We start from the raw sequence: 16,301 nt of genomic DNA, 5'->3' as shown, positions 1-16,301 counted from the left end.
AAGAATCCTTCCTACGATCTTGCTCTTCTTTTCACTGAGAGAACGTTACAAACACAAGTGGGATCTTCGAGTGGGGTAAAAATCCTTCCTCGGATAGAATTTGGAGGTGAAGCAGTGGCTTGTGCTTCGTCACACAGAAGGGCAGCAGCGGTTAAGCCAACAGGCGTCGAGTTGATCACATCTCATAGTGGAATTTATTTAGGCTTCATGCTTAGAAGCATAGTACGTAAAAAAAAACAAGAACCCAGTATTTATAAATGATCTGACACCGGAATAAGAAACTACAAGCGCATGCAAATACATTCAGAGGACCATCTTGCACGTGATACCTATCTATGTCCTGTTATCTCGCTTGATGCTCAGTAACGTCAACCAACACACTTCTAGCAGATGAATTTATGCATCTTCCCAGGTTATTCATGGAATGACGCCAGCATGTGAACATACAACCGCCACGGAAAACGTGATACCCATCCCCTGCATGGGATGGATAGATTCTACATGGAACTTCAATGTTCGACTGCATGGAAGTGCTAGAATCTCGCATGCAAATATACGACACCTTTCAACACGTGATATCCATCCCGTGAATGGGATGGATAGGCTTGGAGAAGCTGCGTTTGTGCCTCTGCAACAAACGAAATGAAAAGCAACATCGCTCAACCACACAACACGATCCGCCATAGCACTCACAGATGGATATGGAGGAGCACATGAAGACGTGCGAGCCTCCACCATCGCAATCGCACGCGGACGAGCGTTCAATCCCAGTAATCGGACACACACATGGAGCACATAGAAAACAAGCCTCAGACGTCAGCCAGGCTCCGCCATAGCGATCGCATATACGGAAGAGTATCGAATGCCAACAACAATTCAAGTAACACGCGGCAATGCATGGTTGAGCCTTACTAAAACTCAACGTTAGTAAAACTCGGCCACATGTATAGCAAGCCCTAAAAAAGAAAATTAATTAATCAATGCAAAAAAAAAACATTTTGGGTTCTAATTATCAAAATGCCTCGTGGAAAAGTACAAGATTAATGATTTAACTTGCATGTTGCCCAATTTTATTTTGTGCTTTGAATAATCTGTTGGGCATGGCGACACTCTCAAAATTTAAATGAAAGGCTTGTCTATATTTGGAGGGAGGGAGCGTGTGTCTAATAATATAGTTTTTTATCTATGAAATTAAAGGTAAAAAGATAAAGAAATTTAAATTTTAAATTTTTGGATCTTGCAAGCCAATGAACTTAACCAACTTTCCTATGTAGGTGCAAGCTAATGATCTTAGGAACAACCCTTGTCTCTCTTGGTACTCATGCAACACAATATGTGTAGGATACTGGATGCTTTGATTATGTACAAGGTTTTCACCATGGTGAAAGATCCCATCTACAAAATTCAATTTCTTTTCAAGGAAATCTTGAGATCACTTGTTGATCTTGGTTAGCCAAGAACTACTCGAGTGGTTGCTCTTCAACAGAATGGTAGAATTCAAGAATTTGAGACTCTATCCTTCGTATTTTGCTCCATGCTTAGAATAAGGAATTTCCTTTAGATCAAGGAGTCTCTATGATAAAAGGTCAAAGATATATAGTCCACAATACTTCAAGCTGAAATTAAGGCCTATTGTTGTTTGTGTTAGAAATTAGCTCGAGTAAAAGGCCCTCCATATGAGTAGATATTGAACATTTGATAGCATGGTTTATGAGGTTGTAATGAAGTAGCAATTTTATCAGTTAGGTCTAGGGATTCTGGTCATGGGCTTAAGTATAAAAGGGGGCTCATGGGCCATCAAAGGTATCTTTTGGACAATCTTGGAGTCTATGGAAGGCTATTACCATCCTCTTGGTGTGAGAGGCTAAACCACTTAGGCATCATGCATTTGTATGTGATTTCTACCTTGATTACATGCAAGCTTTCATGGTGATTGCTCTATTTTCCCTTATCTTAGCTTTAATGTGCACAAGTGATTCTCTATTTCATTTGGTATCAGAGCTCTTGGTTTTGATCCTAGCAATTTTAATATTATTTTCATGTTTATGTAAAGATTCTTGATTTTTTTCCAAGAGTTGAATGAGCATGGAACTTTGGACACTATGGAGGAGATTGAAGATCAAATGAATGTGGGAAGTGCTCACAAAAATACTTTTTAATACTGGGGTCAAGCCATAAGAGGGGCTAAAGATGAAGTGAATGTGGGAAGTGCTCACAAGCATACTTCTCAATGCTCACAAGCCATATCTAATGACACTCTTCTACAATGTAGTGATCAATAGGTCCATAGAGGATACACCTAATTATTGAGGAGGCTCACTTATTTTACGGAAGGTGGTAATGAAGGTGATGATAATCATGCACCCACATCACCATGATAGTCTGATAATGATGATGACGACTCAAGGGAGGCATGCCAGTATGCTTAAACCAATTATTATGCAAGAATTACTCCATAGTTGATTGGTCTTTGGCATTGAGTTAGGCTTATTGAATGCTATCACCAATAACAAATTTCATGGCAAGAAGTCCTCGTAGATTTCTTGGACCCCATTAACTCTATGGACTTTGAAGATGAAGATCATCATGCTTTTTCCATTATGAACTAAGTCCAGCCTCAATCCTCTGCTCGGTCTAGACCACAATAAATATTGCACTAGATTTATGCAAAGCTTGCAATCATCATTGCTTAGTGGAATTGGAGGGAAACAAGATTGAAAGAAGGTTTATGACATATACATATAAGGGAAGTGAAGAAGTATGTAGCAAATAAGGAGCACAAACTCTTGGAGGGAGTTGACAAATATTTTCTCCAACACCTAGTTCACAACTCTTCATAAGGAGCACCAACTCTTGGAAGAATTTCACAATGCTTTTGCCATTACGGACCAACTCTAGCCTCAATCCTCTATGTGGTCTACTCTCTAGAAGATTGCAATAAAAATATAGTAGTTTTGTGCAAAGCTCACAATCATCACTACTGAGTGGAGTTGGAGGGGAAGAAGTTTGAATGAAGACTCAATCAAAAAGGTCAAGATGCATTACATATACATATAAGGAGAATGAAGTAGTATATATCAAACCACTACAATAAGGTGCACAAAACCTTGAAGGGAGTTCATAAATATATTTATTGTTCACACGTGTGGCAGCAATTTTTGATGCACATCTCATCCCACAAGCAAAGCAGGCATAATTATCTCACGACTAATTAATTAAGCTCCAAGCAAGGTCCTTGTGGCTTGAAGAAGATGTATCATCTGTTCATGGCTAATAAATAATAGTTCATGAAAGTCGCCAAATGCAAGAGTCAAGACAAAGTTCAACAAATGCAAGAGTCAAGACAAAGTTCAACAAATGGAGCACCTAGAAACTTTCATGAGTTTGTGCTGGGGATCCAATGCTTTGGGGGACCCATAGTGGCCAAGAGCTTATTAATTTGTGCTTGCAAGTGAAAATCTATAGCTAATTCTTGATTTTGTGCACATTCAGTCATTTCAAAGGAAGTCGACTCTAGGTCAATCATTTCAAAGGAGACTCTTGGTGCTCATGGTGGTTCCACATTTTTGCCAATTGATTGGTGGCATGCCCTTTGAGTTGGATTTATGTCTCTTGATGGGCCCTCTGCAAGCGTTGCATTTTTATTAGAGATGATTTTCATGCAAGAGTAGGGGGTGCAATAGTCGAACAGGGTTTTGGGTCCGAACACTCTCCCGCACAAAAGAAACCAATAAACAAACAGTTTGACGAAATCAAAGGAATGGAGCTATCTTCTAGCGCCCAAGCGTTCGACTACCAGCTGAAGGAAACTAGATGTTTGAGCTTCATGAACGTGTAACGGATCACAAGAGGCGGTAATGGAACAACATCAGGTCCAGGCAGGGTAGATGGGCGTTTTGTGTCCAACTGCACGGGCTCTGGATAATTTTGTTTGTCTACGGGTTGTGGATGTTCGATAAGGGTTGCAGTTGTTCGTCTACAAGGCGTGCTTGTTCGGGAATCCATGGCTTGCTGCTCGAGTGATGGCCCGGTGTGTTCGTGTACTGCCCTTGGCTGTTCGGCCCATGGTGCCAAGTCCCTGGAAGCTGTTTGTGTAGCAACTTCTTTCTATCAAGTGAGAAATAGATGTTGGACCAGCATTCTGTGCTGCATGATTTCAAACAGGCCCTGTTTTTCAAAAGCCCCCCCCCCAAATTTTGAATGTTTCCCCACATTTAGAGGGCTTTTCAAATTTAAAAGGCTCGCTACTTTTGAGAAGCTCCCTCTCAGACTACCCACGATATAAAAAACCTCATTTCACAGTGCATAAATCCTATGTTCTGGCCAGAGCTTGGGAGTTCCTCCTTTCACAAGTAAATATGTCCAACTTCTCCCCTATTTCTCCACACACCTCTTCCACTCATGCTGTCATCCTTCTCTACCACAGCTCCTTTTTCCTCCCCATTGTTCTTGCAGGGTCGTCTTCCTGTTGTGGAGTATCTTAAACTGTGTTGTGTAGGGTCACTCATCCCACTTTCTTCCCTCATCCCATTCTCTTGCAGACAGTCATCTTCTAGCTTTGCTCCGTATGCTTCTTTCACCTAATCCAAGCCCATTTGCTCTAGCTTTGCTCCTTTTTTTTTCTTTCCCCTAATCCAGGATAGTTATGTTCCTTGTTCTTTGTTATCAAGCCCATTTGCTCATTTGTTATCAGGCCCATTTGCTCTAGCTTTGCTCCATATGCTTTCTCTCACCTAATACAGGATAGCTATGTTCCCTAATCTTGTTGTTTATGTACTCATTTCTTGTTTCTTTGGGACATATACGAACATGGCACCCTCAACAAGGACCAAGGTGGTTAAAACTGGACCTCGATCAAAGAGGGTTAAAGCCAAGACTCCTGCAAACTAAGCCAACCTCAAAGCCTTCGACGAAGAAGAGGATGTAGACAACTCCAGAAAGTAGGTGTTGGATAGTGGAGGACATGCATTTTGCTATGTAGGAAGTAGAGTCCGGTACTCTGGGTCTGCGGGCAGTAGCAACTCGTAAATATGGCATTGGGCCATCCTCCTTGGCACTCCACCTCCTCTCACGCCCAGTGTCCCCTCCACTTTGGACCTCTATCAAGCGTTCCCTTTTTGAGCGCCTCTTTCTCAAGTGCCTTCCTCAAGCGCCTCTTCAGCTCCTCCCAAGCGCCTCTTTCTCAAGCGCCTCTTCAGCTTCAGTGTTTATTTACGTGTCATGACCGCACCATCGTTAGAGGAGCTTACCATGAAGTATATCATCTTGCAAGGATACATGGCGCTTGATGATATGTACAAGAATGACTCAATCAATCCCGACTTATAACAAGCTAGAGAGATTTCAGGGAGTTTATTATTGGAATTGAAGCAAATAATCCAAGGAAAGGAGAACGACTTGGCAACAATAGATATGTTTGAGCTCAAAATATCAAGTGTAGTTGCTTATTAGAGGACATACATAGTTATTAACGATGAGAACGAGCAGTTAATTAGGAATACGGCCCAATCAATGGTTGCCCGTCGTAGAAACTTATGAGTGTCTTTCCTACTAAGTTTTGAGGTTTGTAATAATGTTGGCATTACTTCATAATGCAACTTCTTTGATGTAGAAACTTCATAACATAGTGCCAACTTTTTTAATGTATTTGTTGAGTTTTTTAAATGGTTATGTTTTTTGATGCTCATCTTGTAAACCATGATGAAGGAGAGTACGGAGAGAAATAAGAGAGAGACGAGAGAGAGATGATTGGATGCTAATTTTGGGAAAAATTAAAAAAATTTAAGATATATTTATTGTTAGATTTTTAAAAAAAATATATTTTTTAAAATAATAAAAAAAATAATTAAATTATAACGATCTGATTAAAAACGATCAACTTGCTTAAGGGTTTTAATCACCATTCAGTACTTATGTACTCCCTACTTATTGTACCATTGCAAAGTTTTTACATGAGCAAGTAGCTCCCCGCTCATTTTGTGGATATTGCAAGTCAGTCTTAGTAAGTATTGGGACCCAAGAGTTGCACATCCCTCTCAAGGCAACCTCTAATCATGAGAGAGAGGAGTTCTACATACTTGAGGACTCTCTATCAGCCAACTACTCGGCAATAGTTGATTCTTCATTAACGTCGAACCCAGAACCAATAGCCATCTTAGACAGCCCGCCGCCCAAAGGTTTTTCAACTCTGAAGAATGTGATAGATTTATGCCGCCCAGAGGATACCGATGCATCAGGCTCATCTACAAGGTAATATAATTTCACAATACCTTTTTTGCATGAAGAAGGGAAACACATTAACAAAGATTTAGCTAAATGTTAAAGATGTTATCAAGGTTGTGGAGATTCCTAAACAATACAATGGTGATATTGCATTTGAGTTCCCAGCAACCATGGGAACACGCCCAGGATGATGGACTCCATGGAGCATAAGTATGATCCCCACTGGTGGTCAAAGCAGCAAACCTCTAACATTGCCTTCCCTGGAGTATATCGGCGAAGCCATTGTCTAGGTAGTTTGAAGTGTGTTAATGAACTTTACCCGGGTTTAAGGAACCACAGGGTGTCAAATACATCACATTTTATTGGAAGCATGCTAGCGAATGCAATTTTACAAAGCACAAAGGCAGTCTCTTACAGTCAAGGCAAGCACATAGGGAGGCCCAATGGAGAAACTAAAAGAACGGTGCTCTACAAGCCCTGCCCCCAAGTGCTCCAAACAGTTAATCAGGCAATTGAAGGAACACCCATGTATAGGGTGCCTACCCCTCTCACTGGTGACAAAGAGAGTGCACGTCACAAGAGAACATCAAGGGTGGTAATTGATATTGATGATGAGGCCATGCATCGACCAGAGTACAACACACATGTAAGAGATCGCAAGTATTCTGGGAGGCCACGGAAGATCAATTTCAAAGAACACGATACAAGCAAAACTCCAAAAAGAGCTATAAAAGTCACAGAGGGCAATGTCATTGAGCGCAAGGTGAATGAAGCAATGTGGGCAATCCGAAGGACATGCATTGGCAGCAAGGTCACATGCAGCCGAACACCTCGTGGGGGTACGAGGTGGGGGAAACACATAGTTAGATCTGCTAAGGGTGTGGATGTACCTTCCTTTGAAGGCTATCGCAATCACCCTAATGGTCTCATTAAACAATGGATGTGGTTCTGCCTTGACCACGTGCTTCATTGCTATATAGTGGACAACAACATAGACCCAAAGCCCAGTCCACCACCCAAGATATGGCGAGTTGCTATAGGAACAAACCTCACAAACGAGGACGTATATTCATTGTGGGAAGGTGGATACCAGGTGGAGTGCAAGAATGCAGAAGTTGTTGTGCCCACCTCATCGCGTGGCTTCAATGTTCTTTACAACTACAACTTCAAAAGATCCACCATATGGGTCCACTACTAGCATAGAGGTTGGTGGGTCAAGCATGCGAAATGGCATAAGAGTCAAGTACCGCGCACGTCAATATCAGAGGAAGCAGCCAAGAAAATAAAGGCTGCTTTGAAAATGAAAGCTATGGTGGTAGAAGAAGTGCAGAGAGTGGAGCACAAGTATGAAGTTTTCAAGATCGAATTGCATGGGGATGATGCACAGGTGGGAAAATATGATGTGCATGTGAAAGATGAACCGTCTTGTACATGTCCAGATTTTGCAGATAGAGATGCCAAGAAGAAGCCATACCTTGCATGCAAGAACTTGTACTTCATTTATTTACGTGTGCTAGGCTTAAGCCAGAGTGAGAATATGTTCATCCACCAACCTATCCTATCTGACCTTGAGCTTTACAATGCCTTGTCTCGTAAGAGAACATACCCTAGTTTAGAAATTTGAATGCAAGGATAGTGAGTTGAGCTTAACCTTTGTGGATGTCACCTCATTGTAGAGGGTTCTATTGTACAATGTCTATCTCCTTCAAATACATGCTCGCTCTTTTCCAAATAAGTTCAAAATATGCATTTTTTATTGTGGTGCCAAAATTCGAGGAAAGAAACCTTTATAAATAACGATAAAAAAAAATAAATATAGTTTTTTATTTTGAGTGTTGAACCTCTCCCACTACTATAAATATAAAGGCAACCTCCAAAGCAATTTGTTATACAGCATTGCCACCAAGCCTTGTTAGAAGAGTAAAACAACCCAATCCCTCCTTTTTGTTTGTGATGGCCTCATCAAATGTTAGCATTGAAGTTGTTGCTGCGCACGCCACCGATGTGGAGATCAAGCAAAAGACCATGGATGGTGCACAAGCATGGAAAGGTCTCATATCCTTTCCACTTCCTGAAAATGATGAAAATTTTTCTCAAGTTAAGGGCAAAGTGGTGGGCTTAATTGCAATTTGGCAAGTCCATGGTTTTATTGATGAATCGTCTGAGTGTGTCTTGCTAGAGGAAGTACGGAAGGGTACGAACACCGTTTGCTTACTTTGTGCCTACACCCCGGAGAACAAGCGAGGCCCATAGTAGTAAAGATGGTGTATGTGCCTACACCCCGGAGAACAAGCGAGGCCCATAGTAGTAAATAAGTTCAAAATATGCATTTTTTATTTTGGTGCCAAAATTCGAGGAAAGAAACCTTTATAAATAACGATAAAAAAAAATAAATATAGTTTTTTATTTTGAGTGTTGAACCTCTCCCACTACTATAAATATAAAGGCAAGCTCCAAAGCAATTTGTTATATAGCATTGCCACCAAGCCTTTTTAGAAGAGTAAAACAACCCAATCCCTCCTTTTTGTTTGTGATGGCCTCATCAAATGTTAGCATTGAAGTTGTTGCTGCGCACGCCACCGCCGATGTGGAGATCAAGCAAAAGACCATGGATGGTGCACAAGCATGGAAAGGTCTCATATCCTTTCCACTTCCTGAAAATGATGAAAATTTTTCTCAAGTTAAGGGCAAAGTGGTGGGCTTAATTGCAATTTGGCAAGTCCATGGTTTTATTGATGAATCGTCTGAGTGTGTCTTGCTAGAGGAAGTACAGAAGGGTACGAACACCGTTTGCTTACTTTGTGCCTACACCCCGGAGAACAAGCGAGGCCCATAGTAGTAAAGATGGTGTATGTGAATGAACTTGGTTTTATTTTCAGTTTGAACCAATAACCCCAATGTAGAGGATGTGATAATGGTTTTTGCATTTCTGTATTTGGAAGGTGTACGTGAACAAACTTGGTTTTATTTTCAGTTTGAACTAATAACCCCAATGTAGAGGATGTGATGTTGACATGTGTTTATGTGTTCACTGCCGTCGAAGTAATTATGTCATGTTGCTCTCTCTAACTTGCTTCGCCCCTCTCTCTATCTTTCTTCGCCGAATTTCAGTAATTGGAAGATGTACATTAAAAAACTAGGTTTTATTCTTAGTTCAAACCAATAACCTCATTTGTAGGCCCTCTCTATCTTGTGGAGGGGGGAATCTTTTTGGAATCCGCTCGCCCGATTCCCAAAAAGCGCTCGCTTGAAAATGCTTGCCAAAAAAAATGTCCCGTATTTCTCTAGCAATACATGCTACCTTGAATGTAGGGAAGACACAATCACTTAATGAATGGAGATCTGCAGATGGCTTGCATCCTTCACATAGATAGGACTAGATATCCATAGTAGTGCACTACGAAACACATGCGTCCAATGGTGTTTCCACACTTCCTTTTAGTCCATTTCTTCAAGGATGATCAAGTTGAGGGAAATTAGTGTATAGTGTGTCATTTGCATTAGGATATCATGCATTGCATGTAAACTATTCAGTGAAAGTGGTCTTCCCTACAGTTTTCCTTTGAACAACCTCAATAACATTATCATCACCATTTTGAAACTTGACATTGTGACCTTTAGGTGTATGCACATGCAACCATTAACTTCTCATCATGCAAGTCAAACTCAAATAGTCTCTAATATTTCATCAATGACTTCTCCACCATCCAAACCTGCTTTTACTAACCCAAACCTTACATTTGCTCTATCATTTCAACATTTCAATCAATGACTTCTCCACCATCCAAACCTGCTTGTACTGACTTAAACCTTACATTTGCTCTATCATGTGTACTTGTAAAGTTTCTACATTTATATATGAAGCAACCCATCTATTATTACTTGCTATATAGGAAAGACATAACCATTTGGGGAACTTTCTGAGCTCTTCAAATGTAGAGATCGAATGTATCTTGACCAAAAGTAAAAATTTATTGTAGCTTGTTAGGATTTAACAAACCTCCCATGGACAGCAAGCTTTTCTTGAGGTTTGATAATGCAATCTTGTGAATAAGAAGATATCCACAATTCTCCTTCCTATGGCCAATGACTATGGATGACTTAACCAAAATGTTCTTCTTCCTATGGCCAAGCTTCCCCTTGATAACCTTGGTCTTCATTTTTAGCTCCATACCAGATGGGGCACCTTTTTTGACCCAAAGGTACAGTTGATAATATTCTTTCCATGGCAATTTTTACATCAGGCACTCTCAATAAGTCAAAAAGCAAGAGTGATGGGAAATTTCAATGGTGTTTCTTCCAATAGTAGTAGTAACATTCAACCTTAACTCTGAATATTGCACAACTATAAACAAGCCATGCAAAAAGATATACAACTATGAATGGTATGGCATAAGGGCACATTTCCCTTGAATAAGGCCCTCTTACTCCCCCATGAATATTTTGATCAAGAGGGATCATTGTACTATTTTTCTCATTGGTTTTGTGAAAATGAATGAATTAAGAAGATCTTTTTATTTGCCATAGGATGGCATTATTGTACATATAATGTTCACGCAATTCATTTTCCCTTTGCTTTTGGGAAAAGAAATCATAATGTGTGCTAAGAGAAAGAGTAATTAAGAAAGAAGTAGTTCCGGGGGGGGGAGGGGTGGGGGGTGCTTAAGTGCGATTAGATTTTCTACGTGTCACGCATGCGAAGCACGAGTGGGAAAGTGGTGGTATTAATCAGCTCGTGGGATTGCATGTCTTGTGTACGTCGACGGGTGGTCGGCGTATCACATCCTGCATGGCAGTCGCTTCTTGTAGTTGGCTCCTTCGTGAGGATGAAGGGTCGACTGGATGGGGTGATTGGGATCCAAAGGCTGAGGTGAAACGAAGAAGTGAGGAGGCTGAGGCGAGCTGCGTCAAAAGAAAGTGTGTCACTGATTATCTTAACCAACATCTGTGTAATTAAGTTAAAGATAAGGTATGCCTGAAGTTGAGCCAGGAATTCATCAGAAGCCAAGTAGGTCTATTCTCTATGTGTAGTGTTTTCTTGTTCTGTCCAGGTAAGCCCCCGACGAAGGGAGAACTAGGTAGATGGCTATAGGAATCTATCTTGCATGATTGTGCTATTTCTAAGATCTTCTACCTTGGTAAGGTATTCTTCAATGTTTTGTTTATCAAAGGGCAATTTGAACTGTTTGCCAAGGGCCTTTTATTCTTTGGTCGTCAGAGGCTAATTCATGTCTTTCCCTTCGACCCTCTCTTTGATGTTAATAAAAGTCAGCAAAACACGTGTCCTGTTTGGGTCGAGGTGATAGGGTTGCCCCCTTGGCTGAGACTAGCTTTGCGTGATATTGCTTAATCTCTTAGCCCGCGGTGCTATTTGTCCTGGTGATGAGGTAGGAGGAAAACAAGGGAACATTGTATATATACATGGAATCCATCTATTAAGACTCCTAAATCTGTTGAAGTTGACTTAGATCAATTAGGGAAACTGGAACTGAGTCTTCAATTTAGTGCATTCCCTGGAGCTTGTTTTTTTCAGGTGCGAGGCTTTTGGGCATATTGCCAAAGACTGTTCGCCGACAGTGGTGACCTCAAGAGAGGATCTTAAAGAGGAGTTTAGGGGAGAAAACGATAAGGAGAAGGGTCTCAAAAAGTTGATTCTAAGGGGAAGGAACTGATGATAGATTTTGGGGAGAATGAGAAGGAAAGAGGTTGGGATAAAGTCAAGTCTAGGGCTAATGTAAGGCAGAGTAAAGCTGAAGCTAGGAAAGCTTTGAATAATAGAAGCTATGAGAGTAAGAGGTATGGGAGGGGGGAGAATTAGAATTTTATTTTTTCTAACTCCTTTAGTCCACTCCTTGAGAGAGATAACTCCTTGTTGGTTGATCAATGCCCTGATAAAGCTCTTAGTGCTTTAAAGGAGGTTAATTTGGCTCAAAGTAGTCAGAAGGATTGTGTGGAAGTGGAAATGGAAATGGAAATGGTGTTGGAAACTCCATTAGCATGATGAATCTTAAAGAGCTAAAAGGAGGTACTTGGAATGTGAAAGGGACCAAAGACAAAAAGAAACGTGGCATTTTTTGGGATCTAGTGAAGTCTTGGGATTTATCTATTTTAGTTGTTCAGGAACATAATCTTTTTGGTAACATTTTGAGGATGAATTGCTTTAGGGAATGGGATATATTTTATGGTGGCATCAAGTCAAGTTTTAGTGGGGTTATGACTATTGTTAAGAGGGATCTTAGCCCTAGTATTATAGCTAATCATCTAGAGGGAAGGATTTTGATAGTAGAGATCATTGTTAATGGTGAGAGAATATGGATCATTAATATTTATGGGGCTCACAATCACAAGGTTAGGAGTTGCATGTGGGATTGGATTGTTGGGGTAAATGTTCAAGACTTCAATATGGTAGACAAACTGTTGGGTTGGACTCTGGTGACACTGAGTTGTACTTTAAGTGTCAAGCTAATATCAAAATGGAGGAAGATAAATGCCTTAGAGAACATGAATATTGGACTAGAAAGAGTCTCTTCAGCAATAAAAAGAAACCTGACATTAAGTTCTTTAAACTTTCCAAGAATAAAGGGGACAGAGTGATGGGGGGTGCATTTTAGATGAGGATGGCACTCCTTTAAATGACTCCAAACTGCTGGCTCTAAAATGGGTAAATTTTTTGGGGTCTACATTGAGTCTAAAAGAAGACTCATCTTTGAGAAGATTCTAAGATGAAAACAAGCTGTTTGGTCTTCTTAATCAGAAAATGGATTCTGATAAAGCTAAATGGTTAGAAAGGGACATTGAGATGGATGAGTGTTGGTGTGCTCTACTAAAGTTGGATAGGGAGAAGGCTCTTGGGTGGGATGGTCTTTCAACTGAGTTCTTTATAACCTTTTGGCCCTCTTTAAAAGAGGTGGTGACTGACATTTGCAAGAAAGCCTTCAAATTTGGTCAATGGGACAAAGCCTTTAGTTGGTGAAACTTATTCCCAAACAAACTACTTGCAACACATTTGGGCATTGGAGGCCTATCACCTTACTGACTGTGATGTATTAAATTTTAGCTAAGGTGCTTGCTATCAGAATTACCCCTGTGTTGCAAGAGATCATTTCAAAAAAACAACATGGCTTTATTAAAGGCAAATCCATGTATGACAACATCTTTGCTACTTTACTGGGTAGAGATGTGGCCATTAAAACTCAGCAGAAATGTATCATGATGCAACTAGATCTTGAGAAAGCATATGATAGGATACAGTGGTCATTCATTGCAAGAGTGGTGGAAAGAATAGGGTTTGGTACCAGAATGGCTACTTGTATCTATTCTCTTTCCTTGGGTGGTTACTCTAATGTACTTCTTAATGGAAGAATAGTAGGAGGCTTTGAAATCAACAAGTCAGTCAGACAGGGGTGCCCTCTAGCCCCCCTATTGTTTGCTATTGCTTCTCACCCTCTGATTCTATCACTTGAGCTGGCGTGTAGGGAAGGCAAGATTACTGGCTGAAAACTCAAACATAGTGAGCAACTGGTCATTCAGTGCTTTGCTGATGATTCTCTTTTATTTTTAAAAGCTGAGAACATCAATGTGAGAATGGCCTTAAATATTGTCCAGGATTTTGTTGATGCCTCAAGCTCTAAATGCAATATTTTAAAATCTAGGATTATAAGTTTGACAAAGGATAATGATTTTGATCTCCAGAGATGGGAATGTGAGGTAGTACAAAAGGGTCACATTGTGAGGTTGCTTGGAGTTCCCTTTGGGGTGGGTCTTACCAATAAACAATTGGTCATGTGGACCATAAACAGGTTTGTTGAGAAATTAAAGAAGTGGGAAGGTTTGAGAGTACCCTTTCGTATCAGAATTGATTTATGCAACTCAGTGTTGAATGCCTATGTGATGTTTCTAAGTCCAGTGCTTAAATTTGGGAAGTGTCACTGGAAAGAGATTATTGGTCCTATCAGGGATTTCCTATGGAGAAATGATGTAGGGAAGAAAAGAGTTCTTGCATGGTTGGCTTGGGAGAAATTGGCAATGCCCAAAAATGAAGGAGGCATTGGTATCTTACATTTGCCCAGCCATTGTGAAGCTAGAAGGAGCTTGATGTTACATAGGATGCTGTCTCAACTCCCCACTTGGTCCTTGATGGTAAGGGAGATGGCGGAACTGACTGAGATCTTGGCTAGAGGGAAATGGGGGAACTTGGATAGACAAATTGTTTTCAGCTACTCCTCTGAAAGTTACATGCTTTGATTTCTATAAAATGCTTTGTAACAGCCGAAAAGAGAGTCTGAGCCTTATGGTTTGGGATGGTGGAGAGAGAGTTTCTGGGAATTCCATGTTGTCACTTGGGTTATGGTGGAGTCGCAAGTTTGACCCTCCTCTTGCAGCATTGGATATTGAGGTGTCTAAGTGCCTTAATAACAAAGGTATTAGACATTTGGGTTATGGTGGACTTGCAAGTTTGACCCTCCTCTTGCAGCATTTAACAAAGGTATTAGACACCTAGCTAATTGTTGGGACAGTAATACTGTTGGATGGAAAGAGTTAAATCTATTATCCCTGAAGTTTCAGCTAACCAAAAAAGAGAGAGACTTGATGAGGCAGGTGCTAGAGCTGCTGCAGAGGGATTTATGTTCCACAACCAAAGATATTTCAGTCTGGATTATGGATTGGGCATGGTCCAATGGGGTCAAACTGAAGGATGGTAAAACTAAAGACATTTATGCTCTCACAAGGAAGGGAGATGCTAATACTGTGTACTGCAATAAAATGAGGAATGTAAAGTGGAGTGTGGCAAGCTGGAAAAAGAGATGGCATGTGATATGAAACTCTCAGATGCCCAAAAAATTTTAAGTTTTTTTTGTGGAAGGTTTGTATGTGGGCACTTCCTATTGGTTATAAGCTGCAGAAAAGAAACATGGCTAGTGGTGTATGTCCTAGATGTAGGTCTTCTCTGAAAAATGGCAAACATCTGTTTTGGGACTGCCTTGCCCTAAGGAGCACTCGGGTAAAATGACGAGGTGGATGCAGAAGGGATTAAATTTACAAATTTTTTGGGAGGATTGGCTTCTTGGGAAATGAGCACTTAATGATGAATGCAATGGATTGGTTTCTAACATTATTAGAGCTTGCATCCTATGGGAAATTTGGACCAACAAAAATGATATAGTGTTCTTGAAGATCGTATATACCTAGATGATCAGGATTTGGACTGTAGGATGCTAAGCTGATGTATAAATGTATTTGCATTTGTTGGTCTATTTGTAATGTAAAAAAAACCTGGTATGTGGAGTTGGATGTGTTGATTCAGAACTTACAGAGGAATATCTCATAATTATGCCCCTTTTATATTGGTTGAGCTTCATGCATACTTGGGGTTACTCCCTAATGCGGACTTGTTAGCTACAGGTGAGATGCTGGATTAAGAAGAAAAGGCCTCCCAAATTTGGGCCCAAAACACAGAGATGGTACCGGAAGGAAAAGCAAGTGGATCATACTTTTGTGACAAGACCTGTTGTTAAGGTGTGGTCAAAACACAGAGGGTTGTTGGAAAAACAATCTCCCCAAGGCTGCACTACTGAGGCTATGATGGAGGCTTGTTTACCATTGGGTTATCAGATTTCTTGGGATCAATCCAATTTTTTATGTGAATATGATATATAGGAATTCTTTTGTAAAATTCTAAACGAGATTAAAAAAGGATTAGAATAGGGTGGATGTGGGGTGATGGAGGTTGTGAGAAAGTTGGGTGTGGGTGTGATGTATGTTGATGATCAGACTTTAATAGTTAATATATATACTTTATTGTTCAAAAAAAGTAGTTCCATAATTGGCATGGTGCACTTCCTTAAACCACAACAAATGTGAAGCATCTTGATGGTGGGAGAGGAGTATCCAACATCATTAAAACCAATTCCCAGAAATAATGAGGCTTAGAAAAGTATATTAACATCTTGACTAATCACATGCGGTGGTATCCCGTAAGCCGATCTCAATCGACCATGCGTCGCTATCCTGCATTACCACACTAACTAATGCCAGCGCAACCTCAGAGAACAACAAAACCTCTTGGCTACAGTCATATA

The sequence above is a fragment of the Cibotium barometz genome, chromosome 1, assembly GCF_041138505.1.
Source record: "Cibotium barometz isolate CiBa-2024 chromosome 1, ASM4113850v1, whole genome shotgun sequence".
Taxonomy (NCBI): Eukaryota; Viridiplantae; Streptophyta; class Polypodiopsida; order Cyatheales; family Cibotiaceae; genus Cibotium; species Cibotium barometz.
Note: the sequence above shows the minus strand (reverse complement) of the source record.